Below are 26,667 nucleotides of genomic sequence, written 5' to 3' on the forward strand. Positions count from 1 at the left end.
CAAGTGCTGATCTGCCACAACTGCACTTGATCTTAGCCAAAAGGCCGAGAAGCGATAACCTGAAAAGGGACCCAGGAAAGCGCCCGCTTCTCAGGCTAGGCCTGACAACTGTAGGAGACAGCCACGCCACACGCCGTATACTTTCTTCAGCGGCGGCCCACAACACTCCATTGCTGCACATTCTAGGCCCGACTAGCCTGAAAAGCCTGACACCTTCACTGGGACCCTCTTTACACCTCTCTGTCTGCAAAGGCACGCACATGAGCCGAGGACTTTTCAAACGAGATGCCTGCAAAATTTGCATTAACTCCTCCCCTTGACCATAAGTGCAACGACGCCCGCTGATTAGTCGGCCTGCCGTTCCGTCCTCGTCTCCCCAGGCAATTAATCACACTGTCTGCCCAGCTTCTTTCGGAATATTCACAGCATGTCACAGAAACAGCACTTCAAGGTGCATCACAATTGTTTCTCGGGCCACCGGCAAGTAAATAGAAAAGGAAGCTGCATGCTGCAACAGCAGCAGGGTTCTAAAAGGTGTGTGTCATAATCCTCACTTGCCTTTATTATGTCACTGGGTCCACAAGAGGGAGACACACTACGTCAGATTAATAGTTTCATTCATTCGGAGATCCAATTGAATTTGCAAATCACAAGTTGCTCCATTAAAGGAATAATTGGATCAATTCAGTAATCCTTTTGGACAAAGAAAAGGGTCTTCTTATCTGCAAATGCTTGTTTGCTAAAAGAGATAAGAAACAAAACAACAAAAAGACACAATAAATTGACACGAAATAAGACACAGGAGACAAAAATCTGTTCTTATGTTTTTTTGTTGCTGAAAAGAGACATGATTCTATTTTTTGATAACTGGATAAGAGAAGTGCACCGGTCCTGGAAGTACTGCAATACCAGGTCAATGCGTGGAGTGGACAGAGCAAGCTCTTCTTCCATCTCCCTGTTCTAAAAATCCATTTAATATATGGCCCCCAGATAGGGGGCGTATCAGATATTAAACTGATAAGAACAGATTTTTTTGATTGAAAAAGTAGCTTTATTTTGTATAAAGTACAAAAAACACAGTTCATACATTTCATTCAAGTGTACGCAGTACACCGTAAGACATGATCATGCATACGTTTTAGTACAATACAGGGCATAAAGTACAAGACATGACATCCTACACTATATACATCAAGTACTGCACTAACCATTCAAACTTTACAGTGTATTACAGTGCAATAAAATAACATTGGATGTGAGGGGGAGGTAGGTGAGAGGGGTAGGGTGATGGAGTCACGAGCAAAAAGTTTTTATTGAGGACAGACACAAAGGGAAGGGTGCTTAAATAGACATGACATTCAATAATACTTCATGCTGTGGAGGGGAATGGGTTGGAGGGGGAGAGGGAGGGGAGCACAAACCAAAGTTTTTTATTGAAAATAGACACAATGGGGAGGAGGAGAAGAGGAGACAACAATCAATCAATTACAATCAATCGTCGTCTTCATCTTCCTCAGGACTGTCAAGGGTGTTATAGTCTCTTAACAGGCTATGGATAAGCCTGCGACAGTCCTGGATGGTCATCTTCTCCCGCTTCAAGATGAGGCGGTTCCTGGCAAGCCACATAGCGTCCTTAAAACAGTTCATAAGGCGCCAGGCCTCCTGGATTGCCTCAACGGTGTGAGTCCCAGGAAATAATCCATAAAATACCGAATGGTATGAAAGGCAAGTCCTGGGCACACTGTCCTTAAGTTCCTGTTCCAGGGCATCCAACAATGCCTGTGCAGTGGGACAGTCCCAAAAGATATGTTGAGCAGTCTCCCTCTTGGTAATACAAAAGGGGCAGTGAACATATCTGCACAGGTTCCGGGAGTGCATAAATGTCCTGAGAGGCAAACCCCCCTGAATGGCCATCCATGCAATGTCCTTATGTCCATTAGTCAGTCTCTTAGAGGCCACATTCTCCCAAACATGTTTGGCCGTGGCCACAGGGAGCCCTGGAACAGACTCCATAATGTCCTTAGCTCTGATGAGCTTGTGGATAGTTTTAGGTTTCCACAAGTCTGGTTTAAGTCCCTCCAGATGGTGCTCCCTCACAAATTGTCCAACATCCAGGTAAAACCAAGGTGTAGTCCAGTTGTAAGGGAAGGAGCTGTCCCACTTGTCCCAACCAAGTTTCCTCCAAAGAGGAAGAAGGAAAAAGCGTGACATGGACTTCCCAGCAGAGCAAACGTTCTTTTCAAGGAGTGTCCTGCGGATACAGTTGCAAACAAAGAAGGCACGCAGCATGGTGGGGATATCCGGGATCCCTTTCCCACCTTTGTGGGGCTCCTTGTACATAACTGACCGCTTCACTCTGTCCATTTTGGAGCCCCAGATGAAGTGAAAGACTGTCCTCGTGATGGTCTTACAGACGGCAGCAAGAGGTGGCCAAGCTTGGGCCGTGTACTGAAGAACGGGAAGAATCTCGTTGCGCAGTACCAGTGCTTTCCCTTCGATGGTAAGAAGTCTGAGGCTCCACAGTCCAATCTTTTGCCGGACTGTTGCCAGTCTCTCTTCCCAGCACTTCAGGGCCGCCTCCTCTCCACCGAACCAAACTCCAAGGATTTTGATGAAGTCCGGCTTGATTGTGAAGGGGAATGCAGCGGGGGATGACAGGTGCCACTGACCAAACAGCATTGCCTCTGACTTCCCGCAGTTGACTTTTGCCCCTGAAGCTTGGCCGAAGTTGTTGCAGGTCTGGACGAGTGCTGCCACCGAACGCTGATCAGCGCAGAAGACAGTGACGTCGTCCATGTAGAGCGAACACTTGGCCTCTAGTCGGTCTGGACCCGGTGCGGTGATCCCTCTGATCTCTGGGTTTCGCCTGATGGACATCGCAAAGAGCTCTATACAACAGACAAAAAGGAGAGGTGAAAGAGGGCAGCCTTGTCTGACCCCAGACAATACAGAGAAGGGGTCAGTCTTCCAGCCGTTCACCAACACAGAGCTGTAAATATCAAGGTACATCAGGTTAACATAAGAACAAAACATATCACCCAATCCAAACCTGCACAGAACCTTACGCATAAAACCATGAGAGACACGATCAAAGGCCTTCTCCTGATCAAGACTGACCAGGGCCACATGTGCATGGCGGTCTTTGATATAATGAACCGTGTCCCTCAGCAGCGCAAGGCTGTCTGCAATCCTTCTACCAGGAATGCCACAAGTCTGATCAGGATGAACAATTCGCCCAATGACAACCTTTAGCCTGTTGGCTAGTACCTTGGCCAAAATCTTGTAGTCCACGTTCAGGAGGGAGATGGGCCTCCAATTTTTGAGGTCACATCTCTCTCCCTTGCGCTTATACAAAATCGTGATCAAGCCCTCTCTCAGAGTAGGAGGCATCCTGCCCTCCACCACCATCTCCCCATACAGCTCTAGCAGGTCCGGGCCAATGAGGTCCCACAGCGCTACATAGAGCTCGGCTGGGAGGCCATCACTGCCTGGGGTCCTGCCCGGCCTAAAGGATTTAGCGGCAGAGTGCAGCTCCCCCAAGGTGAGGGGGGCATCCATAGCTGCCCTACCTGTAGGATCAATAGGGTTAGTGATACCTGACAGGAAAGATTCAGCTGCGTCGTCGTCTGTAGTCTTAGGGGAGTAGAGTTTGCCGTAGTAGTCTGAGACGACTCCCATGACGCCCTCCTTCCCCCTCCTGGGGGTGCCAGACTCGTCCCGCAGCTCAGTCAGGGGCGTGTGGCCGGAGTGGAGTTTTCTGAAAAAGAAAGAATTACATTTCTCACCCTTCTCCAGATTCTCCACCTTGGAACGGAAGATGATGCGATTGGCCTCTTCCTCGAAGTGCCTTTTCAGGCCCCCTTTGGCCTCAGCCAGATCATCCTTCACATCCCAGCCGCAGAGTTGGAGATCCAGCAGGGACTGCAGCTGACGCTGAAGTCTCCTGAAGTTCCTCTTCCTCTCACACGCCTGTTGGCGGCCTTTAGCCTGAAAGAAACTGCGAAACTTGCCCTTGACATACTCCCACCAGTTAGACATACAGTCAAAATACATTTTGTCATTTTTCCACATTACATAGGCATCCCTCAGCTCAACCATCACCTCTTCCTTTCCCAGCAGAGCGCAGTTCAGCTTCCAAGAGCCAGGGCCGGGAGGGAACCCGTGACCCAGAACACCTTCAAAGAGAATGGCCCTATGATCAGAGAAAAAGCAGGGAACCATGACATGCCTGTTTTGTCTTACCGCTCTCGATGTAAACACAAAGTCAATCCGGGAACGCACTGAGCCATCGGGGCGGCTCCAAGTATAATTCACAGAGCCGGCCCCCATAGATCCCACTGCATCCCGCAAGGATGCTTCGGCTACCATCTCCTGCAACAACCTGGAAGAAACATCAAGTTTAGCATTAGTACAAGAGCTCCTACCATCTTCCTCTATAGGACAGTTAAAGTCCCCAGCCATCACTACCGCCCTGGTGGTTGCGAGCTGGGCCCGCAGGGTCTGGAAAAGCTCCAAACGCTCATTCTTACCCGGGGATGCATACACACAGATAAGCCTGATAGGCTCACCCGCCCAGGAGCCATCTACGATAAGCAATCTGCCGCAGACAAACTCCTGAACGGAATCTAATGTAAAGAGGCTTCCCCTGATAAGAATGGCGACCCCTGCAGACTTACAGTCACTCCCCCCAGACCAATAGGAGGGCCCGTGAGACCACTGCCTCCCCAGATGCCTGTAGGAACTAGAGAAAGGGAGAGAACATTCCTGCAACATGTAAACATCACATTTCTGACTGTCAAGAAAGGTAAACACAGACTGACGTCTAATCTTATCCTTCACACTCCTCACATTAATGGTAAAAAGAGAAAAGTTAGCCATTAGTTGGGAGAAAAAAGAGAGTTAGCACAGTCAATACATCAGTTACCCTCCTTGTCCGGTGGGACTTGGTCCGGTCTGCCCGTGTCCCCTTCGGGTGGGAGCAGACCTTTCTCCTCTAGCTGGTCGAATAGGCAGATTTGGGGCAGTTGTAGGAATTCTTCCTCCTCCTGCTCAGAATCCAGCAGCTCATCCACCATCTCTACCAGGGCCCCCTCTGACGGGAGAGGGTCCTCTTCCAGCTCGATTGCCTTTTTCTTGGAAGGGTCAGAGTCGCCAGCTGGGCTGTCCAGCTCTTTCCGCTTCCTTCTTTGTTTGTTCTCATCACCTGCAGACACAAGAGGGAGGAGGGGGGGGAAATCCTCCAGGGAAAGGGAGGGAGCTGCAGTAGCGGTGGAGGGGGTTAGTGCTACTGCAGGGGGGGGGGGTGTTGTGACAGCGGGGAGGGAGGGGGGTGCTGTCACAACAGGGGTGGGAGATATCTTACCAGCTCTTGGCTGCGGTGTGGGCTTCTGTTGCTTCCTCTGGGCTGGCTTGGGCTGCAGGGCAGGGGCAGGTCCGCTTTCCGGCAGTCCGATCCCGGCAGCTGCAGCGTAGGATCTGGCCCTCTGGGGGCAGTCCCTGTAGATGTGGCTGGCCAGGCCGCAGAGGTTGCAGGACAATTTTCTTGGGCAATCCTTGGACTCGTGCCCCGCCACCTTGCAGTTCCTGCAGGCTGAGACCTTGCAGCTTCTCGCCATGTGGTCAGCTTCCCCGCATTTTCTGCAGTTCCTCGGCTGATCGGCATAGTGGAGGAGGCCGGCAGAGCCGCCCAGGGCAAAGCTTGATGGCAGGTGTTGGAGTCCGTCAGTTGCCGTGCTGTCTTTCCTCAGTCTGATGATAATGGACCACTTGCCTGTCCAGAAGCCGTTGACATCCAGGATCTTGGAGGGGTCCTTGACCACGGAGCAGAAGCGGCTCAGGAAGGTAGCGATGTCCTTACCAGGGGTGTGAGGATTTCTCATGGAGACCGTGACTCTTCTCTCCTCTCTCTGGATGGGGCAGTTCCCCACGAAGCGGGAGAAGGGAGACTCCGGTCTCGCAGTCTTCACTGCCTCCCAGTACCTCTTGCAGATGGCAATGGAGGCGAAGGTGATGTACCAGATCCCTTTCAGGTAGTTCTGCACGCTGAGGGTTTCAGCCTTGGAGAAGCCCTGGTCCAGGATCATCTTCTTGCCGAAGGTCTCGGCCGTCATGTCTGGGACCCTTCCTTCCACTTCCTTCAGCTTCAGGACCACGGTCTGCCTCATCCAGGGTTCCAGGGTGGGGGTCTTCTGGGGGGTGTCCTGGTTGGGCTGGCCTTGTCCGGCAGCAGCAGGGGCGGTGGAGGCAGAGGTTCCGGCCACGGGGAGAGGCTTCGGGGCGGTGTTCTTTCCTCCCTTCTTCCCAGGGGCAGGAGCAGGGGTGGAGGCAGGAGCTGGGGTAGCTGAGGCCATCGTCCTGGCTCTTCCTGGGGTAGAGAGGCTGGTCGTCCGGGGTGGAGGGAGCAGTGCAGATGTCCTCCCGCTGGGTAGAGAGGAGCAGGGGCTTCCGCTGAAGAGGAGGCGCTTCTTCCAGTGGAGCAGGGCCCGAGGAGAGGAGGGCTTCTTCAGCCGGAGGTGCTCCCGGCGTCTTCTTCCCGGCAGGCAGGGGGGGTCGGCAGCGCTTCTTCCCCGGGGTCGGTCTTCTTGCTCCTGGCCGGCTTTGATCGGGTAACACAAGTCTCAAACAGTTCCTCACCAGGGTTAGAGTGTGCTATCGGATGAGCCACACTCAGGTATGTCCTCTGGGTTTTGGGCAGGAGAGAGACAAGTGCACCATGCAGCAGAGTCTACATCAGCCCCTCACCAATGTTAGAGTGCGCTATCGGATGAGCCACACTCAGCATAACCTCCACCGGGTAGTTGGTAAGCTGATAAGAACAGATACTACACTTGATCTTAGCCAAAAGGCCGAGAAGCGATAACCTGAAAAGGGACCCAGGAAAGCGCCCGCTTCTCAGGCTAGGCCTGACAACTGTAGGAGACAGCCACGCCACACGCCGTATACTTTCTTCAGCGGCGGCCCACAACACTCCATTGCTGCACATTCTAGGCCCGACTAGCCTGAAAAGCCTGACACCTTCACTGGGACCCTCTTTACACCTCTCTGTCTGCAAAGGCACGCACATGAGCCGAGGACTTTTCAAACGAGATGCCTGCAAAATTTGCATTAACTCCTCCCCTTGACCATAAGTGCAACGACGCCCGCTGATTAGTCGGCCTGCCGTTCCGTCCTCGTCTCCCCAGGCAATTAATCACACTGTCTGCCCAGCTTCTTTCGGAATATTCACAGCATGTCACAGAAACAGCACTTCAAGGTGCATCACAATTGTTTCTCGGGCCACCGGCAAGTAAATAGAAAAGGAAGCTGCATGCTGCAACAGCAGCAGGGTTCTAAAAGGTGTGTGTCATAATCCTCACTTGCCTTTATTATGTCACTGGGTCCACAAGAGGGAGACACACTACGTCAGATTAATAGTTTCATTCATTCGGAGATCCAATTGAATTTGCAAATCACAAGTTGCTCCATTAAAGGAATAATTGGATCAATTCAGTAATCCTTTTGGACAAAGAAAAGGGTCTTCTTATCTGCAAATGCTTGTTTGCTAAAAGAGATAAGAAACAAAACAACAAAAAGACACAATAAATTGACACGAAATAAGACACAGGAGACAAAAATCTGTTCTTATGTTTTTTTGTTGCTGAAAAGAGACATGATTCTATTTTTTGATAACTGGATAAGAGAAGTGCACCGGTCCTGGAAGTACTGCAATACCAGGTCAATGCGTGGAGTGGACAGAGCAAGCTCTTCTTCCATCTCCCTGTTCTAAAAATCCATTTAATATATGGCCCCCAGATAGGGGGCGTATCAGATATTAAACTGATAAGAACAGATACTACACTTGATCTTAGCCAAAAGGCCGAGAAGCGATAACCTGAAAAGGGACCCAGGAAAGCGCCCGCTTCTCAGGCTAGGCCTGACAACTGTAGGAGACAGCCACGCCACACGCCGTATACTTTCTTCAGCGGCGGCCCACAACACTCCATTGCTGCACATTCTAGGCCCGACTAGCCTGAAAAGCCTGACACCTTCACTGGGACCCTCTTTACACCTCTCTGTCTGCAAAGGCACGCACATGAGCCGAGGACTTTTCAAACGAGATGCCTGCAAAATTTGCATTAACTCCTCCCCTTGACCATAAGTGCAACGACGCCCGCTGATTAGTCGGCCTGCCGTTCCGTCCTCGTCTCCCCAGGCAATTAATCACACTGTCTGCCCAGCTTCTTTCGGAATATTCACAGCATGTCACAGAAACAGCACTTCAAGGTGCATCACAATTGTTTCTCGGGCCACCGGCAAGTAAATAGAAAAGGAAGCTGCATGCTGCAACAGCAGCAGGGTTCTAAAAGGTGTGTGTCATAATCCTCACTTGCCTTTATTATGTCACTGGGTCCACAAGAGGGAGACACACTACGTCAGATTAATAGTTTCATTCATTCGGAGATCCAATTGAATTTGCAAATCACAAGTTGCTCCATTAAAGGAATAATTGGATCAATTCAGTAATCCTTTTGGACAAAGAAAAGGGTCTTCTTATCTGCAAATGCTTGTTTGCTAAAAGAGATAAGAAACAAAACAACAAAAAGACACAATAAATTGACACGAAATAAGACACAGGAGACAAAAATCTGTTCTTATGTTTTTTTGTTGCTGAAAAGAGACATGATTCTATTTTTTGATAACTGGATAAGAGAAGTGCACCGGTCCTGGAAGTACTGCAATACCAGGTCAATGCGTGGAGTGGACAGAGCAAGCTCTTCTTCCATCTCCCTGTTCTAAAAATCCATTTAATATATGGCCCCCAGATAGGGGGCGTATCAGATATTAAACTGATAAGAACAGATTTTTTTTTTTTTTTTTTTTTTTTTTTTTTTTTTTTTTTTTTTTTTTTTTTTTTTTTTTTATTTAAAGCCTTGAGCTCGTCCCTTGTGCACGAAAAAAATGAGTAAATACCCAAAAAACATGCACAAGAGTTTTCGGTGCGTGGTCCTCCCTCCGGAGAGGAAGGACCCTGGTCCTCGACCCCCAGAACCAAAAAGGTCACTTAGGGGCCGGGGTCGTCTGACTCCCTTCGCCGCAAAGCTAGGGGAGCCTCTTAGCCCCTGGGATCCGCCGAAGCTTCACCCAGTGCTCGGTGTGCCGATTGGGTACGGCCCCAGCCGGGTGGCTGGGCGGGGTTGGACCCTCGTCGCCGCGAAGCTAGGAGGGCCCCATTAGTCCCTGGGATCTGCCGGAGCTTCACCCAGGACTCAAGCCGAGTGGGTACGGCCCCAGCCGGGTGGCTGGGCAGGGTTGGACCCTCGTCGCCGCAAAGCTAGGAGGGCCCCATTAGTCCCTGGGATCTGCCGGAGCTTCACCCAGGACTCAAGCCGAGTGGGTACGGCCCCAGCCGGGTGGCTGGGCTAGTATGGGCCCCCTTGGCCTGCCACACTAGGGGACCCATTTTGCCCCTGAGATCCGCCGGAGCTTCACCCTGGGCCGGGTATAAAAATTTTCTTGCCCAGCCAAAAAGGTCCGGGCAAAGAATATAGCATTGCTTAGGAGAAAGAGGTCAGAAGTGCGTGGGTGCCAACAGAATCACGTTGTATCTATATTAAGGTCTCCTGACCCGTGATTTATGGCCCCCCGGGTTTCCAGTCCGGATGCACATTTGTCCCAGCCTTTCAAAGCTGCATTCCAGCCCTCTAGTTAAAGAGGCAAGTGCTGATCTGCCACAACTGCACTTGATCTTAGCCAAAAGGCCGAGAAGCGATAACCTGAAAAGGGACCCAGGAAAGCGCCCGCTTCTCAGGCTAGGCCTGACAACTGTAGGAGACAGCCACGCCACACGCCGTATACTTTCTTCAGCGGCGGCCCACAACACTCCATTGCTGCACATTCTAGGCCCGACTAGCCTGAAAAGCCTGACACCTTCACTGGGACCCTCTTTACACCTCTCTGTCTGCAAAGGCACGCACATGAGCCGAGGACTTTTCAAACGAGATGCCTGCAAAATTTGCATTAACTCCTCCCCTTGACCATAAGTGCAACGACGCCCGCTGATTAGTCGGCCTGCCGTTCCGTCCTCGTCTCCCCAGGCAATTAATCACACTGTCTGCCCAGCTTCTTTCGGAATATTCACAGCATGTCACAGAAACAGCACTTCAAGGTGCATCACAATTGTTTCTCGGGCCACCGGCAAGTAAATAGAAAAGGAAGCTGCATGCTGCAACAGCAGCAGGGTTCTAAAAGGTGTGTGTCATAATCCTCACTTGCCTTTATTATGTCACTGGGTCCACAAGAGGGAGACACACTACGTCAGATTAATAGTTTCATTCATTCGGAGATCCAATTGAATTTGCAAATCACAAGTTGCTCCATTAAAGGAATAATTGGATCAATTCAGTAATCCTTTTGGACAAAGAAAAGGGTCTTCTTATCTGCAAATGCTTGTTTGCTAAAAGAGATAAGAAACAAAACAACAAAAAGACACAATAAATTGACACGAAATAAGACACAGGAGACAAAAATCTGTTCTTATGTTTTTTTGTTGCTGAAAAGAGACATGATTCTATTTTTTGATAACTGGATAAGAGAAGTGCACCGGTCCTGGAAGTACTGCAATACCAGGTCAATGCGTGGAGTGGACAGAGCAAGCTCTTCTTCCATCTCCCTGTTCTAAAAATCCATTTAATATATGGCCCCCAGATAGGGGGCGTATCAGATATTAAACTGATAAGAACAGATTTTTTTTTTTTTTTTTTTTTTTTTTTTTTTTTTTTTTTTTTTTATTTAAAGCCTTGAGCTCGTCCCTTGTGCACGAAAAAAATGAGTAAATACCCAAAAAACATGCACAAGAGTTTTCGGTGCGTGGTCCTCCCTCCGGAGAGGAAGGACCCTGGTCCTCGACCCCCAGAACCAAAAAGGTCACTTAGGGGCCGGGGTCGTCTGACTCCCTTCGCCGCAAAGCTAGGGGAGCCTCTTAGCCCCTGGGATCCGCCGAAGCTTCACCCAGTGCTCGGTGTGCCGATTGGGTACGGCCCCAGCCGGGTGGCTGGGCGGGGTTGGACCCTCGTCGCCGCGAAGCTAGGAGGGCCCCATTAGTCCCTGGGATCTGCCGGAGCTTCACCCAGGACTCAAGCCGAGTGGGTACGGCCCCAGCCGGGTGGCTGGGCAGGGTTGGACCCTCGTCGCCGCAAAGCTAGGAGGGCCCCATTAGTCCCTGGGATCTGCCGGAGCTTCACCCAGGACTCAAGCCGAGTGGATACGGCCCCAGCCGGGTGGCTGGGCTAGTATGGGCCCCCTTGGCCTGCCACACTAGGGGACCCATTTTGCCCCTGAGATCCGCCGGAGCTTCACCCTGGGCCGGGTATAAAAATTTTCTTGCCCAGCCAAAAAGGTCCGGGCAAAGAATATAGCATTGCTTAGGAGAAAGAGGTCAGAAGTGCGTGGGTGCCAACAGAATCACGTTGTATCTATATTAAGGTCTCCTGACCCGTGATTTATGGCCCCCCGGGTTTCCAGTCCGGATGCACATTTGTCCCAGCCTTTCAAAGCTGCATTCCAGCCCTCTAGTTAAAGAGGCAAGTGCTGATCTGCCACAACTGCACTTGATCTTAGCCAAAAGGCCGAGAAGCGATAACCTGAAAAGGGACCCAGGAAAGCGCCCGCTTCTCAGGCTAGGCCTGACAACTGTAGGAGACAGCCACGCCACACGCCGTATACTTTCTTCAGCGGCGGCCCACAACACTCCATTGCTGCACATTCTAGGCCCGACTAGCCTGAAAAGCCTGACACCTTCACTGGGACCCTCTTTACACCTCTCTGTCTGCAAAGGCACGCACATGAGCCGAGGACTTTTCAAACGAGATGCCTGCAAAATTTGCATTAACTCCTCCCCTTGACCATAAGTGCAACGACGCCCGCTGATTAGTCGGCCTGCCGTTCCGTCCTCGTCTCCCCAGGCAATTAATCACACTGTCTGCCCAGCTTCTTTCGGAATATTCACAGCATGTCACAGAAACAGCACTTCAAGGTGCATCACAATTGTTTCTCGGGCCACCGGCAAGTAAATAGAAAAGGAAGCTGCATGCTGCAACAGCAGCAGGGTTCTAAAAGGTGTGTGTCATAATCCTCACTTGCCTTTATTATGTCACTGGGTCCACAAGAGGGAGACACACTACGTCAGATTAATAGTTTCATTCATTCGGAGATCCAATTGAATTTGCAAATCACAAGTTGCTCCATTAAAGGAATAATTGGATCAATTCAGTAATCCTTTTGGACAAAGAAAAGGGTCTTCTTATCTGCAAATGCTTGTTTGCTAAAAGAGATAAGAAACAAAACAACAAAAAGACACAATAAATTGACACGAAATAAGACACAGGAGACAAAAATCTGTTCTTATGTTTTTTTGTTGCTGAAAAGAGACATGATTCTATTTTTTGATAACTGGATAAGAGAAGTGCACCGGTCCTGGAAGTACTGCAATACCAGGTCAATGCGTGGAGTGGACAGAGCAAGCTCTTCTTCCATCTCCCTGTTCTAAAAATCCATTTAATATATGGCCCCCAGATAGGGGGCGTATCAGATATTAAACTGATAAGAACAGATACTACACTTGATCTTAGCCAAAAGGCCGAGAAGCGATAACCTGAAAAGGGACCCAGGAAAGCGCCCGCTTCTCAGGCTAGGCCTGACAACTGTAGGAGACAGCCACGCCACACGCCGTATACTTTCTTCAGCGGCGGCCCACAACACTCCATTGCTGCACATTCTAGGCCCGACTAGCCTGAAAAGCCTGACACCTTCACTGGGACCCTCTTTACACCTCTCTGTCTGCAAAGGCACGCACATGAGCCGAGGACTTTTCAAACGAGATGCCTGCAAAATTTGCATTAACTCCTCCCCTTGACCATAAGTGCAACGACGCCCGCTGATTAGTCGGCCTGCCGTTCCGTCCTCGTCTCCCCAGGCAATTAATCACACTGTCTGCCCAGCTTCTTTCGGAATATTCACAGCATGTCACAGAAACAGCACTTCAAGGTGCATCACAATTGTTTCTCGGGCCACCGGCAAGTAAATAGAAAAGGAAGCTGCATGCTGCAACAGCAGCAGGGTTCTAAAAGGTGTGTGTCATAATCCTCACTTGCCTTTATTATGTCACTGGGTCCACAAGAGGGAGACACACTACGTCAGATTAATAGTTTCATTCATTCGGAGATCCAATTGAATTTGCAAATCACAAGTTGCTCCATTAAAGGAATAATTGGATCAATTCAGTAATCCTTTTGGACAAAGAAAAGGGTCTTCTTATCTGCAAATGCTTGTTTGCTAAAAGAGATAAGAAACAAAACAACAAAAAGACACAATAAATTGACACGAAATAAGACACAGGAGACAAAAATCTGTTCTTATGTTTTTTTGTTGCTGAAAAGAGACATGATTCTATTTTTTGATAACTGGATAAGAGAAGTGCACCGGTCCTGGAAGTACTGCAATACCAGGTCAATGCGTGGAGTGGACAGAGCAAGCTCTTCTTCCATCTCCCTGTTCTAAAAATCCATTTAATATATGGCCCCCAGATAGGGGGCGTATCAGATATTAAACTGATAAGAACAGATACTACACTTGATCTTAGCCAAAAGGCCGAGAAGCGATAACCTGAAAAGGGACCCAGGAAAGCGCCCGCTTCTCAGGCTAGGCCTGACAACTGTAGGAGACAGCCACGCCACACGCCGTATACTTTCTTCAGCGGCGGCCCACAACACTCCATTGCTGCACATTCTAGGCCCGACTAGCCTGAAAAGCCTGACACCTTCACTGGGACCCTCTTTACACCTCTCTGTCTGCAAAGGCACGCACATGAGCCGAGGACTTTTCAAACGAGATGCCTGCAAAATTTGCATTAACTCCTCCCCTTGACCATAAGTGCAACGACGCCCGCTGATTAGTCGGCCTGCCGTTCCGTCCTCGTCTCCCCAGGCAATTAATCACACTGTCTGCCCAGCTTCTTTCGGAATATTCACAGCATGTCACAGAAACAGCACTTCAAGGTGCATCACAATTGTTTCTCGGGCCACCGGCAAGTAAATAGAAAAGGAAGCTGCATGCTGCAACAGCAGCAGGGTTCTAAAAGGTGTGTGTCATAATCCTCACTTGCCTTTATTATGTCACTGGGTCCACAAGAGGGAGACACACTACGTCAGATTAATAGTTTCATTCATTCGGAGATCCAATTGAATTTGCAAATCACAAGTTGCTCCATTAAAGGAATAATTGGATCAATTCAGTAATCCTTTTGGACAAAGAAAAGGGTCTTCTTATCTGCAAATGCTTGTTTGCTAAAAGAGATAAGAAACAAAACAACAAAAAGACACAATAAATTGACACGAAATAAGACACAGGAGACAAAAATCTGTTCTTATGTTTTTTTGTTGCTGAAAAGAGACATGATTCTATTTTTTGATAACTGGATAAGAGAAGTGCACCGGTCCTGGAAGTACTGCAATACCAGGTCAATGCGTGGAGTGGACAGAGCAAGCTCTTCTTCCATCTCCCTGTTCTAAAAATCCATTTAATATATGGCCCCCAGATAGGGGGCGTATCAGATATTAAACTGATAAGAACAGATTTTTTTTTTTTATTTAAAGCCTTGAGCTCGTCCCTTGTGCACGAAAAAAATGAGTAAATACCCAAAAAACATGCACAAGAGTTTTCGGTGCGTGGTCCTCCCTCCGGAGAGGAAGGACCCTGGTCCTCGACCCCCAGAACCAAAAAGGTCACTTAGGGGCCGGGGTCGTCTGACTCCCTTCGCCGCAAAGCTAGGGGAGCCTCTTAGCCCCTGGGATCCGCCGAAGCTTCACCCAGTGCTCGGTGTGCCGATTGGGTACGGCCCCAGCCGGGTGGCTGGGCGGGGTTGGACCCTCGTCGCCGCGAAGCTAGGAGGGCCCCATTAGTCCCTGGGATCTGCCGGAGCTTCACCCAGGACTCAAGCCGAGTGGGTACGGCCCCAGCCGGGTGGCTGGGCAGGGTTGGACCCTCGTCGCCGCAAAGCTAGGAGGGCCCCATTAGTCCCTGGGATCTGCCGGAGCTTCACCCAGGACTCAAGCCGAGTGGATACGGCCCCAGCCGGGTGGCTGGGCTAGTATGGGCCCCCTTGGCCTGCCACACTAGGGGACCCATTTTGCCCCTGAGATCCGCCGGAGCTTCACCCTGGGCCGGGTATAAAAATTTTCTTGCCCAGCCAAAAAGGTCCGGGCAAAGAATATAGCATTGCTTAGGAGAAAGAGGTCAGAAGTGCGTGGGTGCCAACAGAATCACGTTGTATCTATATTAAGGTCTCCTGACCCGTGATTTATGGCCCCCCGGGTTTCCAGTCCGGATGCACATTTGTCCCAGCCTTTCAAAGCTGCATTCCAGCCCTCTAGTTAAAGAGGCAAGTGCTGATCTGCCACAACTGCACTTGATCTTAGCCAAAAGGCCGAGAAGCGATAACCTGAAAAGGGACCCAGGAAAGCGCCCGCTTCTCAGGCTAGGCCTGACAACTGTAGGAGACAGCCACGCCACACGCCGTATACTTTCTTCAGCGGCGGCCCACAACACTCCATTGCTGCACATTCTAGGCCCGACTAGCCTGAAAAGCCTGACACCTTCACTGGGACCCTCTTTACACCTCTCTGTCTGCAAAGGCACGCACATGAGCCGAGGACTTTTCAAACGAGATGCCTGCAAAATTTGCATTAACTCCTCCCCTTGACCATAAGTGCAACGACGCCCGCTGATTAGTCGGCCTGCCGTTCCGTCCTCGTCTCCCCAGGCAATTAATCACACTGTCTGCCCAGCTTCTTTCGGAATATTCACAGCATGTCACAGAAACAGCACTTCAAGGTGCATCACAATTGTTTCTCGGGCCACCGGCAAGTAAATAGAAAAGGAAGCTGCATGCTGCAACAGCAGCAGGGTTCTAAAAGGTGTGTGTCATAATCCTCACTTGCCTTTATTATGTCACTGGGTCCACAAGAGGGAGACACACTACGTCAGATTAATAGTTTCATTCATTCGGAGATCCAATTGAATTTGCAAATCACAAGTTGCTCCATTAAAGGAATAATTGGATCAATTCAGTAATCCTTTTGGACAAAGAAAAGGGTCTTCTTATCTGCAAATGCTTGTTTGCTAAAAGAGATAAGAAACAAAACAACAAAAAGACACAATAAATTGACACGAAATAAGACACAGGAGACAAAAATCTGTTCTTATGTTTTTTTGTTGCTGAAAAGAGACATGATTCTATTTTTTGATAACTGGATAAGAGAAGTGCACCGGTCCTGGAAGTACTGCAATACCAGGTCAATGCGTGGAGTGGACAGAGCAAGCTCTTCTTCCATCTCCCTGTTCTAAAAATCCATTTAATATATGGCCCCCAGATAGGGGGCGTATCAGATATTAAACTGATAAGAACAGATACTACACTTGATCTTAGCCAAAAGGCCGAGAAGCGATAACCTGAAAAGGGACCCAGGAAAGCGCCCGCTTCTCAGGCTAGGCCTGACAACTGTAGGAGACAGCCACGCCACACGCCGTATACTTTCTTCAGCGGCGGCCCACAACACTCCATTGCTGCACATTCTAGGCCCGACTAGCCTGAAAAGCCTGACACCTTCACTGGGACCCTCTTTACACCTCTCTGTCTGCAAAGGCACGCACATGAGCCGAGGACTTTTCAAACGAGATGCCTGCAAAATTTGCATTAACTCCTCCCCTTGACCATAAGTGCAACGACGCCCGCTGATTAGTCGGCCTGCCGTTCCGTCCTCGTCTCCCCAGGCAATTAATCACACTGTCTGCCCAGCTTCTTTCGGAATATTCACAGCATGTCACAGAAACAGCACTTCAAGGTGCATCACAATTGTTTCTCGGGCCACCGGCAAGTAAATAGAAAAGGAAGCTGCATGCTGCAACAGCAGCAGGGTTCTAAAAGGTGTGTGTCATAATCCTCACTTGCCTTTATTATGTCACTGGGTCCACAAGAGGGAGACACACTACGTCAGATTAATAGTTTCATTCATTCGGAGATCCAATTGAATTTGCAAATCACAAGTTGCTCCATTAAAGGAATAATTGGATCAATTCAGTAATCCTTTTGGACAAAGAAAAGGGTCTTCTTATCTGCAAATGCTTGTTTGCTAAAAGAGATAAGAAACAAAACAACAAAAAGACACAATAAATTGACACGAAATAAGACACAGGAGACAAAAATCTGTTCTTATGTTTTTTTGTTGCTGAAAAGAGACATGATTCTATTTTTTGATAACTGGATAAGAGAAGTGCACCGGTCCTGGAAGTACTGCAATACCAGGTCAATGCGTGGAGTGGACAGAGCAAGCTCTTCTTCCATCTCCCTGTTCTAAAAATCCATTTAATATATGGCCCCCAGATAGGGGGCGTATCAGATATTAAACTGATAAGAACAGATTTTTTGATTGAAAAAGTAGCTTTATTTTGTATAAAGTACAAAAAACACAGTTCATACATTTCATTCAAGTGTACGCAGTACACCGTAAGACATGATCATGCATACGTTTTAGTACAATACAGGGCATAAAGTACAAGACATGACATCCTACACTATATACATCAAGTACTGCACTAACCATTCAAACTTAAAACGTATCACAGTACAATAAAATAACATTGGATGTGAGGGGGAGGTAGGTGAGAGGGGTAGGGTGATGGAGTCACGAGCAAAAAGTTTTTATTGAGGACAGACACAAAGGGAAGGGTGCATAAATAGACATGACATTCAATAATACTTCATGCTGTGAAGGGGAATGGGTTGGAGGGGGAAAGGGAGGGGAGCACAAACCAAAGTTTTTTATTGAAAATAGACACAATGGGGAGGAGGAGAAGAGGAGACAACAATCAATCAATTACAATCAATCGTCGTCTTCATCTTCCTCAGGACTGTCAAGGGTGTTATAGTCTCTTAACAGGCTATGGATAAGCCTGCGACAGTCCTGGATGGTCATCTTCTCCCGCTTCAAGATGAGGCGGTTCCTGGCAAGCCACATAGCGTCCTTAAAACAGTTCATAAGGCGCCAGGCCTCCTGGATTGCCTCAACGGTGTGAGTCCCAGGAAATAATCCATAAAATACCGAATGGTATGAGAGGCAAGTCCTGGGCACACTGTCCTTAAGTTCATGTTCCAGGGCATCCAACAATGCCTGTGCAGTGGGACAGTCCCAAAAGATATGTTGAGCAGTCTCCCTCTTGGTAATACAAAAGGGGCAGTGAACATATCTGCACAGGTTTCGGGAGTGCATAAATGTCCTGAGAGGCAAACCCCCCTGAATGGCCATCCATGCAATGTCTTTATGTCCATTAGTCAGTCTCTTAGAGGCCACATTCTCCCAAACATGTTTGGCCGTGGCCACAGGGAGCCCTGGAACAGACTCCATAATGTCCTTAGCTCTGATGAGCTTGTGGATAGTTTTAGGTTTCCACAAGTCTGGTTTAAGTCCCTCCAGATGGTGCTCCCTCACAAATTGTCCAACATCCAGGTAAAACCAAGGTGTAGTCCAGTTGTAAGGGAAGGAGCTGTCCCACTTGTCCCAACCAAGTTTCCTCCAAAGAGGAAGAAGGAAAAAGCGTGACATGGACTTCCCAGCAGAGCAAACGTTCTTTTCAAGGAGTGTCCTGCGGATACAGTTGCAAACAAAGAAGGCACGCAGCATGGTGGGGATATCCGGGATCCCTTTCCCACCTTTGTGGGGCTCCTTGTACATAACTGACCGCTTCACTCTGTCCATTTTGGAGCCCCAGATGAAGTGAAAGACTGTCCTCGTGATGGTCTTACAGACGGCAGCAAGAGGTGGCCAAGCTTGGGCCGTGTACTGAAGAACGGGAAGAATCTCGTTGCGCAGTACCAGTGCTTTCCCTTCGATGGTAAGAAGTCTGAGGCTCCACAGTCCAATCTTTTGCCGGACTGTTGCCAGTCTCTCTTCCCAGCACTTCAGGGCCGCCTCCTCTCCACCGAACCAAACTCCAAGAATTTTGATGAAGTCCGGCTTGATTGTGAAGGGGAATGCAGCGGGGGATGACAGGTGCCACTGACCAAACAGCATTGCCTCTGACTTCCCGCAGTTGACTTTTGCCCCTGAAGCTTGGCCGAAGTTGTTGCAGGTCTGGACGAGTGCTGCCACCGAACGCTGATCAGCGCAGAAGACAGTGACGTCATCCATGTAGAGCGAACACTTGGCCTCTAGTCGGTCTGGACCCGGTGCGGTGATCCCTCTGATCTCTGGGTTTCGCCTGATGGACATCGCAAAGAGCTCTATACAACAGACAAAAAGGAGAGGTGAAAGAGGGCAGCCTTGTCTGACCCCAGACAGTACAGAGAAGGGGTCAGTCTTCCAGCCGTTCACCAACACCGAGCTGTAAATATCAAGGTACATCAGGTTAACATAAGAACAAAACATATCACCCAATCCAAACCTGCACAGAACCTTACGCATAAAACCATGAGAGACACGATCAAAGGCCTTCTCCTGATCAAGACTGACCAGGGCCACATGTGCGTGGCGGTCTTTGATATAATGAACCGTGTCCCTCAGCAGCGCAAGGCTGTCTGCAATCCTTCTACCAGGAATGCCACAAGTCTGATCAGGATGAACAATTCGCCCAATGACAACCTTTAGCCTGTTGGCTAGTACCTTGGCCAAAATCTTGTAGTCCACGTTCAGGAGGGAGATGGGCCTCCAATTTTTGAGGTCACATCTCTCTCCCTTGCGCTTGTACAAAATCGTGATCAAGCCCTCTCTCAGAGTAGGAGGCATCCTGCCCTCCACCACCATCTCCTCATACAGCTCTAGCAGGTCCGGGCCAATGAGGTCCCACAGCGCTACATAGAGCTCGGCTGGGAGGCCATCACTGCCCGGGGTCCTGCCCGGCCTAAAGGATTTAGCGGCAGAGTGCAGCTCCCCCAAGGTGAGGGGGGCATCCATAGCTGCCCTACCTGTAGGATCAATAGGGTTAGTGATACCTGACAGGAAAGATTCAGCTGCGTCGTCGTCTGTAGTCTTAGGGGAGTAGAGTTTGCCGTAGTAGTCTGAGACGACTCCCATGACGCCCTCCTTCCCCCTCCTGGGGGTGCCAGACTCGTCCCGCAGCTCAGTCAGGGGCGTGTGGCCGGAGTGGAGTTTTCTGAAAAAGAAAGAATTACATTTCTCACCCTTCTCCAGATTCTCCACCTTGGAACGGAAGATGATGCGATTGGCCTCTTCCTCGAAGTGCCTTTTCAGGCCCCCTTTGGCCTCAGCCAGATCATCCTTCACATCCCAGCCGCAGAGTTGGAGATCCAGCAGGGACTGCAGCTGACGCTGAAGTCTCCTGAAGTTTCTCTTCCTCTCGCACGCCTGTTGGCGGCCTTTAGCCTGAAAGAAACTGCGAAACTTGCCCTTGACATACTCCCACCAGTTAGACATACAGTCAAAATACATTTTGTCATTTTTCCACATTACATAGGCATCCCTCAGCTCAACCATCACCTCTTCCTTTCCCAGCAGAGCGCAGTTCAGCTTCCAAGAGCCAGGGCCGGGAGGGAACCCGTGACCCAGAACACCTTCAAAGAGAATGGCCCTATGATCAGAGAAAAAGCAGGGAACCATGACATGCCTGTTTTGTCTTACCGCTCTCGATGTAAACACAAAGTCAATCCGGGAACGCACTGAGCCATCGGGGCGGCTCCAAGTATAATTCACAGAGCCGGCCCCCATAGATCCCACTGCATCCCGCAAGGATGCTTCGGCTACCATCTCCTGCAACAACCTGGAAGAAACATCAAGTTTAGCATTAGTACAAGAACTCCTACCATCTTCCTCTATAGGACAGTTAAAGTCCCCAGCCATCACTACCGCCCTGGTGGTTGCGAGCTGGGCCCGCAGGGTCTGGAAAAGCTCCAAACGCTCATTCTTACCCGGGGATGCATACACACAGATAAGCCTGATAGGCTCACCCGCCCAGGAGCCATCTACGATAAGCAATCTGCCGCAGACAAACTCCTGAACGGAATCTAATGTAAAGAGGCTTCCCCTGATAAGAATGGCGACCCCTGCAGACTTACAGTCACTCCCCCCAGACCAATAGGAGGGCCCGTGAGACCACTGCCTCCCCAGATGCCTGTAGGAACTAGAGAAAGGGAGAGAACATTCCTGCAACATGTAAACATCACATTTCTGACTGTCAAGAAAGGTAAACACAGACTGACGTCTAATCTTATCCTTCACACTCCTCACATTAATGGTAAAAAGAGAAAAGTTAGCCATTAGTTGGGAGAAAAAAGAGAGTTAGCACAGTCAATACATCAGTTACCCTCCTTGTCCGGTGGGACTTGGTCCGGTCTGCCCGTGTCCCCTTCGGGTGGGAGCAGACCTTTCTCCTCTAGCTGGTCGAATAGGCAGATTTGGGGCAGTTGTAGGAATTCTTCCTCCTCCTGCTCAGAATCCAGCAGCTCATCCACCATCTCTACCAGGGCCCCCTCTGACGGGAGAGGGTCCTCTTCCAGCTCGATTGCCTTTTTCTTGGAAGGGTCAGAGTCGCCAGCTGGGCTGTCCAGCTCTTTCCGCTTCCTTCTTTGTTTGTTCTCATCACCTGCAGACACAAGAGGGAGGAGGGGGGGGAAATCCTCCAGGGAAAGGGAGGGAGCTGCAGTAGCGGTGGAGGGGGTTAGTGCTACTGCAGGGGGGGGGGGTGTTGTGACAGCGGGGAGGGAGGGGGGTGCTGTCACAACAGGGGTGGGAGATATCTTACCAGCTCTTGGCTGCGGTGTGGGCTTCTGTTGCTTCCTCTGGGCTGGCTTGGGCTGCAGGGCAGGGGCAGGTCCGCTTTCCGGCAGTCCGATCCCGGCAGCTGCAGCGTAGGATCTGGCCCTCTGGGGGCAGTCCCTGTAGATGTGGCTGGCCAGGCCGCAGAGGTTGCAGGACAATTTTCTTGGGCAATCCTTGGACTCGTGCCCCGCCACCTTGCAGTTCCTGCAGGCTGAGACCTTGCAGCTTCTCGCCATGTGGTCAGCTTCCCCGCATTTTCTGCAGTTCCTCGGCTGATCGGCATAGTGGAGGAGGCCGGCAGAGCCGCCCAGGGCAAAGCTTGATGGCAGGTGTTGGAGTCCGTCAGTTGCCGTGCTGTCTTTCCTCAGTCTGATGATAATGGACCACTTGCCTGTCCAGAAGCCGTTGACATCCAGGATCTTGGAGGGGTCCTTGACCACGGAGCAGAAGCGGCTCAGGAAGGTAGCGATGTCCTTACCAGGGGTGTGAGGATTTCTCATGGAGACCGTGACTCTTCTCTCCTCTCTCTGGATGGGGCAGTTCCCCACGAAGCGGGAGAAGGGAGACTCCGGTCTCGCAGTCTTCACTGCCTCCCAGTACCTCTTGCAGATGGCAATGGAGGCGAAGGTGATGTACCAGATCCCTTTCAGGTAGTTCTGCACGCTGAGGGTTTCAGCCTTGGAGAAGCCCTGGTCCAGGATCATCTTCTTGCCGAAGGTCTCGGCCGTCATGTCTGGGACCCTTCCTTCCACTTCCTTCAGCTTCAGGACCACGGTCTGCCTCATCCAGGGTTCCAGGGTGGGGGTCTTCTGGGGGGTGTCCTGGTTGGGCTGGCCTTGTCCGGCAGCAGCAGGGGCGGTGGAGGCAGAGGTTCCGGCCACGGGGGGAGGCTTCGGGGCGGTCGTCTTTCCTCCCTTCTTCCCAGGGGCAGGAGCAGGGGTGGAGGCAGGAGCTGGGGTAGCTGAGGCCATCGTCCTGGCTCTTCCTGGGGTAGAGAGGCTGGTCGTCCGGGGTGGAGGGAGCAGTGCAGATGTCCTCCCGCTGGGTAGAGAGGAGCAGGGGCTTCCGCTGAAGAGGAGGCACTTCTTCCAGTGGAGCAGGGCCCGAGGAGAGGAGGGCTTCTTCAGCCGGAGGTGCTCCCGGCGTCTTCTTCCCGGCAGGCAGGGGGGGGGGTCGGCAGCGCTTCTTCCCCGGGGTCGGTCTTCTTGCTCCTGGCCGGCTTTGATCGGGTAACACAAGTCTCAAACAGTTCCTCACCAGGGTTAGAGTGTGCTATCGGATGAGCCACACTCAGGTATGTCCTCTGGGTTTTGGGCAGGAGAGAGACAAGTGCACCATGCAGCAGAGTCTACATCAGCCCCTCACCAATGTTAGAGTGCGCTATCGGATGAGCCACACTCAGCATAACCTCCACCGGGTAGTTGGTAAGCTGATAAGAACAGATACTACACTTGATCTTAGCCAAAAGGCCGAGAAGCGATAACCTGAAAAGGGACCCAGGAAAGCGCCCGCTTCTCAGGCTAGGCCTGACAACTGTAGGAGACAGCCACGCCACACGCCGTATACTTTCTTCAGCGGCGGCCCACAACACTCCATTGCTGCACATTCTAGGCCCGACTAGCCTGAAAAGCCTGACACCTTCACTGGGACCCTCTTTACACCTCTCTGTCTGCAAAGGCACGCACATGAGCCGAGGACTTTTCAAACGAGATGCCTGCAAAATTTGCATTAACTCCTCCCCTTGACCATAAGTGCAACGACGCCCGCTGATTAGTCGGCCTGCCGTTCCGTCCTCGTCTCCCCAGGCAATTAATCACACTGTCTGCCCAGCTTCTTTCGGAATATTCACAGCATGTCACAGAAACAGCACTTCAAGGTGCATCACAATTGTTTCTCGGGCCACCGGCAAGTAAATAGAAAAGGAAGCTGCATGCTGCAACAGCAGCAGGGTTCTAAAAGGTGTGTGTCATAATCCTCACTTGCCTTTATTATGTCACTGGGTCCACAAGAGGGAGACACACTACGTCAGATTAATAGTTTCATTCATTCGGAGATCCAATTGAATTTGCAAATCACAAGTTGCTCCATTAAAGGAATAATTGGATCAATTCAGTAATCCTTTTGGACAAAGAAAAGGGTCTTCTTATCTGCAAATGCTTGTTTGCTAAAAGAGATAAGAAACAAAACAACAAAAAGACACAATAAATTGACACGAAATAAGACACAGGAGACAAAAATCTGTTCTTATGTTTTTTTGTTGCTGAAAAGAGACATGATTCTATTTTTTGATAACTGGATAAGAGAAGTGCACCGGTCCTGGAAGTACTGCAATACCAGGTCAATGCGTGGAGTGGACAGAGCAAGCTCTTCTTCCATCTCCCTGTTCTAAAAATCCATTTAATATATGGCCCCCAGATAGGGGGCGTATCAGATATTAAACTGATAAGAACAGATTTTTTTTTTTATTTAAAGCCTTGAGCTCGTCCCTTGTGCACGAAAAAAATGAGTAAATACCCAAAAAACATGCACAAGAGTTTTCGGTGCGTGGTCCTCCCTCCGGAGAGGAAGGACCCTGGTCCTCGACCCCCAGAACCAAAAAGGTCACTTAGGGGCCGGGGTCGTCTGACTCCCTTCGCCGCAAAGCTAGGGGAGCCTCTTAGCCCCTGGGATCCGCCGAAGCTTCACCCAGTGCTCGGTGTGCCGATTGGGTACGGCCCCAGCCGGGTGGCTGGGCGGGGTTGGACCCTCGTCGCCGCGAAGCTAGGAGGGCCCCATTAGTCCCTGGGATCTGCCGGAGCTTCACCCAGGACTCAAGCCGAGTGGGTACGGCCCCAGCCGGGTGGCTGGGCAGGGTTGGACCCTCGTCGCCGCGAAGCTAGGAGGGCCCCATTAGTCCCTGGGATCTGCCGGAGCTTCACCCAGGACTCAAGCCGAGTGGGTACGGCCCCAGCCGGGTGGCTGGGCTAGTATGGGCCCCCTTGGCCTGCCACACTAGGGGACCCATTTTGCCCCTGAGATCCGCCGGAGCTTCACCCTGGGCCGGGTATAAAAATTTTCTTGCCCAGCCAAAAAGGTCCGGGCAAAGAATATAGCATTGCTTAGGAGAAAGAGGTCAAAAGTGCGTGGGTGCCAACAGAATCACGTTGTATCTATATTAAGGTCTCCTGACCCGTGATTTATGGCCCCCCGGGTTTCCAATCCGGATGCACATTTGTCCCAGCCTTTCAAAGCTGCATTCCAGCCCTCTAGTTAAAGAGGCAAGTGCTGATCTGCCACAACTGCACTTGATCTTAGCCAAAAGGCCGAGAAGCGATAACCTGAAAAGGGACCCAGGAAAGCGCCCGCTTCTCAGGCTAGGCCTGACAACTGTAGGAGACAGCCACGCCACACGCCGTATACTTTCTTCAGCGGCGGCCCACAACACTCCATTGCTGCACATTCTAGGCCCGACTAGCCTGAAAAGCCTGACACCTTCACTGGGACCCTCTTTACACCTCTCTGTCTGCAAAGGCACGCACATGAGCCGAGGACTTTTCAAACGAGATGCCTGCAAAATTTGCATTAACTCCTCCCCTTGACCATAAGTGCAACGACGCCCGCTGATTAGTCGGCCTGCCGTTCCGTCCTCGTCTCCCCAGGCAATTAATCACACTGTCTGCCCAGCTTCTTTCGGAATATTCACAGCATGTCACAGAAACAGCACTTCAAGGTGCATCACAATTGTTTCTCGGGCCACCGGCAAGTAAATAGAAAAGGAAGCTGCATGCTGCAACAGCAGCAGGGTTCTAAAAGGTGTGTGTCATAATCCTCACTTGCCTTTATTATGTCACTGGGTCCACAAGAGGGAGACACACTACGTCAGATTAATAGTTTCATTCATTCGGAGATCCAATTGAATTTGCAAATCACAAGTTGCTCCATTAAAGGAATAATTGGATCAATTCAGTAATCCTTTTGGACAAAGAAAAGGGTCTTCTTATCTGCAAATGCTTGTTTGCTAAAAGAGATAAGAAACAAAACAACAAAAAGACACAATAAATTGACACGAAATAAGACACAGGAGACAAAAATCTGTTCTTATGTTTTTTTGTTGCTGAAAAGAGACATGATTCTATTTTTTGATAACTGGATAAGAGAAGTGCACCGGTCCTGGAAGTACTGCAATACCAGGTCAATGCGTGGAGTGGACAGAGCAAGCTCTTCTTCCATCTCCCTGTTCTAAAAATCCATTTAATATATGGCCCCCAGATAGGGGGCGTATCAGATATTAAACTGATAAGAACAGATTTTTTTTTTTTTTTTTTTTTTTTTTTTTTTTTTTTTTTTTTTTTTTTATTTAAAGCCTTGAGCTCGTCCCTTGTGCACGAAAAAAATGAGTAAATACCCAAAAAACATGCACAAGAGTTTTCGGTGCGTGGTCCTCCCTCCGGAGAGGAAGGACCCTGGTCCTCGACCCCCAGAACCAAAAAGGTCACTTAGGGGCCGGGGTCGTCTGACTCCCTTCGCCGCAAAGCTAGGGGAGCCTCTTAGCCCCTGGGATCCGCCGAAGCTTCACCCAGTGCTCGGTGTGCCGATTGGGTACGGCCCCAGCCGGGTGGCTGGGCGGGGTTGGACCCTCGTCGCCGCGAAGCTAGGAGGGCCCCATTAGTCCCTGGGATCTGCCGGAGCTTCACCCAGGACTCAAGCCGAGTGGGTACGGCCCCAGCCGGGTGGCTGGGCAGGGTTGGACCCTCGTCGCCGCAAAGCTAGGAGGGCCCCATTAGTCCCTGGGATCTGCCAGAGCTTCACCCAGGACTCAAGCTGAGTGGATACGGCCCCAGCCGGGTGGCTGGGCTAGTATGGGCCCCCTTGGCCTGCCACACTAGGG

At 50.4% G+C, this 26,667-nt stretch overlaps 1 protein-coding gene, 4 non-coding genes and 9 pseudogenes across 5 annotated transcripts in view; 1 reads left to right on the forward strand and 13 right to left on the reverse strand.

Annotated features, from left to right (window-relative positions):
* LOC142095485 (uncharacterized) overlaps window positions 1-26,667 on the forward strand; it is a 185,296-nt gene that overhangs the window by 46,333 nt on the left and 112,296 nt on the right. The window lies entirely within an intron of this gene.
* Window positions 876-1,049, reverse strand: LOC142095867 (U2 spliceosomal RNA; annotated as a pseudogene).
* Window positions 6,701-6,857, reverse strand: LOC142095962 (U2 spliceosomal RNA; annotated as a pseudogene).
* Window positions 7,677-7,867, reverse strand: LOC142095775 (U2 spliceosomal RNA). Its single transcript, XR_012677955.1, has one exon. It is a non-coding gene; the product is annotated as a U2 spliceosomal RNA (small nuclear RNA).
* On the reverse strand, window positions 8,687-8,857 carry LOC142095929 (U2 spliceosomal RNA; annotated as a pseudogene).
* Window positions 10,569-10,805, reverse strand: LOC142095924 (U2 spliceosomal RNA; annotated as a pseudogene).
* On the reverse strand, window positions 12,435-12,625 carry LOC142095776 (U2 spliceosomal RNA). The gene has a single exon (XR_012677956.1). It is a non-coding gene; the product is annotated as a U2 spliceosomal RNA (small nuclear RNA).
* On the reverse strand, window positions 13,445-13,635 carry LOC142095777 (U2 spliceosomal RNA). The gene has a single exon (XR_012677957.1). It is a non-coding gene; the product is annotated as a U2 spliceosomal RNA (small nuclear RNA).
* On the reverse strand, window positions 14,455-14,659 carry LOC142095892 (U2 spliceosomal RNA; annotated as a pseudogene).
* LOC142095778 (U2 spliceosomal RNA) lies at window positions 16,289-16,479 on the reverse strand. Its single transcript, XR_012677958.1, has one exon. It is a non-coding gene; the product is annotated as a U2 spliceosomal RNA (small nuclear RNA).
* LOC142095859 (U2 spliceosomal RNA) lies at window positions 17,299-17,471 on the reverse strand (annotated as a pseudogene).
* On the reverse strand, window positions 23,125-23,281 carry LOC142095963 (U2 spliceosomal RNA; annotated as a pseudogene).
* LOC142095879 (U2 spliceosomal RNA) lies at window positions 24,101-24,304 on the reverse strand (annotated as a pseudogene).
* Window positions 25,934-26,174, reverse strand: LOC142095926 (U2 spliceosomal RNA; annotated as a pseudogene).

Source organism: Mixophyes fleayi, chromosome 6 (genome assembly GCF_038048845.1).
Source record: "Mixophyes fleayi isolate aMixFle1 chromosome 6, aMixFle1.hap1, whole genome shotgun sequence".
Taxonomy (NCBI): Eukaryota; Metazoa; Chordata; class Amphibia; order Anura; family Limnodynastidae; genus Mixophyes; species Mixophyes fleayi.